We start from the raw sequence: 4917 nt of genomic DNA, 5'->3' as shown, positions 1-4917 counted from the left end.
TTGGTAAGGTAAGGTTTTCCTTTATATTTTTTTATTCTCTGTTGTCAATTTGGAGCAGAGGGGATGGAAGCTAGGGCAGTTGCATGCTCCTCTTGCAGGATGTGGGAGGTAAGGGTCACCACTTGTGTCCCTGCTGACTTCACCTGTGAGAAGTGCACCCAACTCCAGCTCCTCACAGACCGTGTTAGGGAACTGGAGCTGGATGAACTTCGGATCATGCGGGAGGCAGAGGGGATGATAGAGAGCAGTTATAGGGGAGTCCTGACACCGAAGTCACAGGATAAAGGTAGCTGGGTGACCGTCAGGGGAGGGAAAGGGAGTAGGCGCACAGTGCAGGGATCCCCTGTGGTTGGCGGGGAGGGGGACCTACCAGGGGAAAGCCACAGTGGCCAGGTCTCTGGCACTGAGCCTTGCTCTGCGGCTCAGAAGGGAAGGGTGGAGAATAGGAGAGCGATAGTGATAGGAGATTCAATGGTTAGAGGAACAGACAGGAGATTCTGTGGTCGCGAACGAGACTCCCGGATGGTATGTTGCCTCCCGGATGCCAGGGTTAGGGATGTCTCGGATCGAGTCTACAGGATTCTTAAGGGGGAGGGGGAGCAGCCAGAAGTCGTGGTCCATATCGGTACCAATGACATAGCTAGGTAAAGGGATGAGGACCTGAAAAGCGAATATAGGAGTTAGGTTGGAAGCTAAAAGGCAGGACGAGCAGAGTAGTAATCTCAGGATTGATACCGGTGCCACGTGCTAGTGAGGCGAGAAACAGAGAGCGAGTGCAGCTGAACACGTGGCTACAGAGCTGGTGTAGGAGGGAGGGCTTCAGTTATGTGGATCATTGGGATACCTTCTGGGGAAGGTGGGACCTGCACAAGAAGAACGGGTTGCATCTGAACTGGAGGGGCACCAATATCCTGGGCGGGAGGTTTGCTAGAGCTCTTCGGGAGGGTTTCAACTAGTTTGGCAGGGGGATGGGAACCGGAGCTATGGATAAGTGGATGGGGTAGCTGTTGATCAGGCAGATACTGAGTACAGAGAGTCTGTGAGGAAGGTTAGACAGTTGACAGGGCAAAGTTTCAGCCAGTATGATGGGTTGAAGTGTGTCTATTTTAATGCAAGAAGTGTCAGGAATAAGGGTGATGAACTTAGAGCATGGATCAGTACTTCGAGCTACGATGTTGTGACCATTACGGACACTTGGATATCACAGGGGCAGGAATGGATGTTGGATGTTCCGGGGTTTAGATGTTTCAAAAGGAATAGGGAGGGAGGTAAAAGAGGTGGGGGAGTGACATTGTTAATCAGGGATAGTATCACAGCTGCAGAAAGGGAGGTCATCGAGGAGGGTTTGTCTACTGAGTCATTATGGGTGGAAGTCAGAAACAGGAAAGGAGCAGTCACTTTATTGGGAGTTTTCTATAGACCCCCCAATAGCAACAGAGACACGGAGGAACAGATTGGGAGGCAGATTTTGGAAAGGTGCAGAAGTAACAGGGTTGTTGTCATGGGTGACTTCAACTTCCCTAATATTGATTGGAACCTCCTTCGTGCAAATAGTTTGGAGGCAGCAGTTTTTGTCAGGTGTGTCCAGGAAGGTTTCCTGACTCAATATGTAGATAAGCCGACTAGAGGGGAGGCTATGTTGGATTTGGTGCTTGGCAACGAACCAGGCCAGCTGGCAGATCTCTCGGTGGGAGAGCATTTCGTTGATAGTGATCACAACTCCCGGACCTTTACTATAGTCATGGAGAGGGACAGGAGCAGACGGGATGGGAAAATATTTAATTGGGGGAGGGGGAATTACAATGCTATTAGGCAGGAACTGGGGTGCATAAATTGGGAACAGATGTTCTCAGGGAAATGCATGACAGAAATGTGGTGGTTGTTTAGGGAGCACTTGCTGCGACTGCTGGATAGGTTTGTCCTGATGAGGCAAGGAAGGGATGGTCGGGTGAAGGAACCTTGGATGACAAGAAATGTGGAACAGCTAGTCAAGAGGAAGAAGGAAGCTTACTTAAGGTTGAGGAAGCAAGGATCAGACAGGGCTCTAGAGGGTTACAAGGTAGCCAGGAAGGAACTGAAGAATGGACTTAGGAGAGCTAGAAGGGGACATGAAAAAGTCTTGGCGGGTAGGATTAAGGAAAATCCCAATGCGTTCTACACTTATGTGAGGAACAAGAGGATGGCCAGAGTGAGGGTAGGGCCGATCAGGGATAGTGGAGGGAACTTGTGCCTGGAGTCGGAGGAGGTAGGGGAGGTCCTAAATGAATACTTTGCTTCAGTATTCACTAGTGAGAGGGACCTGGTCGTTTGTGAGGACAGCGTGAAACAGGCTGATATGCTCGAACAGGTTGATGTTAAGAGGGAGGATGTGCTGGAAATTTTGAAAGACATGAGGACAGATAAGTCCCTGGGGCCAGACGGGATATACCCAAGGATATTAAGGGAAGCAAGGGAAGAGATTGCCGCGCCTTTGGCGATGATCTTTGCGTCCTCACTGTCCACTGGAGTAGTACCAGATGATTGGAGGGTGGCAAAAGTTATTCCCTTGTTCAAGAAAGGGAATAGGGATAACCCTGGGAATTATAGACCAGTCAGTCTTATGTCGGTAGTGGGCAAATTATTGGAGAGGATTCTGAGAGACAGGATTTATGAGTAGTTGGAAAAGCATAGTTTGATTAGAGACAGTCAGCATGGCTTTGTGAGGGGCAGGTCATGCCTCACAAGCCTTACTGAATTCTTTGAAGATGTGACAAAACACATTGATGAAGGAAGAGCAGTGGATGTGGTGTATATGGATTTCAGTAAGGCGTTTGATAAGGTTCCCCATGGTAGGCTCATTCAGAAAGTAAGGAGGCATGGGATACAGGGAAAGTTGGCTGTCTGGATACAGAATTGGCTGGCCCATAGAAGACAGAGGGTGGTAGTAGATGGGAAGTATTCAGCCTGGAGCTCGGTGACCAGTGGTGTTCCGCAGGGATCTGTTCTGGGACCTCTGCTCTTTGTGATTTTTATAAATGACTTGGATGAGGAAGTGGAAGTCTGGGTTAGCAAGTTTGCCGATGACACGAAGGTTGCTGGAGTTGTGGATAGTGTGGAAGGCTGTTGTAGGTTGCAACGGGACATTGACAGGATGCAGAGCTGGGCTGAGAAGTGGCAGATGGAGTTCAACGTAGAAAAGTGTGAAGTGATTCATTTTGGAAGGTCGAATTTTAATGCAGAATACAGGCTAAAAGACAGGATTCTTGGTAGTGTGGAGGAACAGAGGGATCTTGGGGCCCATGTCCATAGATCGCTCAAAGCTGCCACCCAAATTGATAGGGTTGTTAAGAAGGCGTATGGTGTGTTGGCTTTCATTAACAGAGGGATTGAGTTTAAGAGCCGCGAGGTTATGCTGCAGCACTTTTAAGCCTTGGTTAGACCTGACTTGGAATATTGTGTTCAGTTCTGGTCGTCTCATTATAGGAAGGATGTGGAAGCTTTAGAGAGGGTGAAGAGGAGATTTATCAGGATGCTGCCTGGACTGGAGGACATGTCCTACGAAGAAAGATTGAGGGAGCTGGGGCTTTTCCCATTGGAACGAAGAAGGATGAGAGGTGACTTGATAGAGGGTTACAAGATGATGAGAGGCATAGATAGAGTGGATAGCCAGAGACTTTTTCCCAGGGTGGAAAGGGCTATCACCAGGGGGTATAATTTTAAGGTGATAGAGGAAGGTTTCGGGGAGATGTCAGAGGTAGGTTCTTTGCACAGAGAGTGGTGGGTGCGTGGAATGCACTGCCAGCGGTGGTAGTAGAAGCAGATACATTAGGGACATTTAAGCGTCTCTTGGATAGGTACATGGATGATAGTAGAATGAAGGGTACGTAGGCAGTTTTGATCTGAGAGCAGGTTAAATGTTCGGCACAACATCGTGGGCCGAAGGGCCTGTACTGTGCTGTACTGTTCTATGTTCTATGTTCTATAACACAGGTGATGGGAGGCTCTGCCTGGCTACGTAATGTTACAAGGACGCTGAGTAACACCATCGACAACGGGACAGAGAGTAAAACACACAGAAAACTAATAGACTGTGAGGAAGCAAAAGTGAGGAACGGAGAGAGAGAGACAACGAAACTGAGATGGAGAAACAAGGCGTTTGTATGATTGTGTTCTCCCTGTTGTGTAACGGTATTTCCTGTTGTGTAAATATGTTTTCTGTTGTGTAAAGATGTACCCTGTTGTTGTGTAAAGGTTTTCCCTGTTATTGTTTTATTTTCTGTTCCTGACCATCTCCTCACGGTGACCATTTGTCCTGCTTTGATTGTGGCCAACATCACCATCTGGTGGTGGAGAGGAGGCTCTGCAGGAAGGGGTTGACAAAGTGGGAGAGACTCGGCTGGTCCGTGTTTGCAGCTTGTGTTCGTGTGAGCACAAGTGATTTGTTACCGATTGATGTGTTCACGAGAAGGAAAAAGCTGATAACAATCGAGAGCATCTTGCAATTATTGGGAAACACTTGATGTTTTGAAAGTGAACTGTTTGTGTTATTACCAAACATAAATAGCAGAGAATGGTTTCGATCCATCGACCTCTGGGTTATGGGCCCAGCACGCTTCCGCTGCGCCACTCTGCCAACTGTTGGCTTAAATTTTGGCTGCCTGTTAGTGAAATATGTTCATTTCCCCAATGTTTTTATCAAAATAGGATTGTCGTCTGAATGCTCAAGAATCCTGGACTCAGCAACACACGTGCTGACGGACTCACCCTCACTGCACAATGACACAAGGAAACTGAGTAACAGCACCGACAATGAGGCAGGCAGAGAAAGACACACAGAAAACCAGGAAGATATTATCAGGACCCAGAAGGGAACAGACAGAGAAAGACACACAGAAAACCAGGAAGAGATTATCAGGACCCAGAAAGGAACAGACAGAG

General features: G+C 48.1%; 1 non-coding gene across 1 annotated transcript; it reads right to left on the bottom strand.

Annotated features, from left to right (window-relative positions):
- Window positions 1–4540: 4540 nt before the first annotated feature.
- trnam-cau (transfer RNA methionine (anticodon CAU)) lies at window positions 4541–4612 on the bottom strand. Its single transcript has one exon. It is a non-coding gene; the product is annotated as a tRNA-Met (tRNA).
- Between the last annotated feature and the right edge of the window lie 305 nt (window positions 4613–4917).

The sequence above is a fragment of the Heterodontus francisci genome, unplaced genomic scaffold, assembly GCF_036365525.1.
Source record: "Heterodontus francisci isolate sHetFra1 unplaced genomic scaffold, sHetFra1.hap1 HAP1_SCAFFOLD_51_2, whole genome shotgun sequence".
Classification (NCBI taxonomy): Eukaryota; Metazoa; Chordata; class Chondrichthyes; order Heterodontiformes; family Heterodontidae; genus Heterodontus; species Heterodontus francisci.
This window is presented reverse-complemented; position numbering and strand designations above follow the sequence as displayed.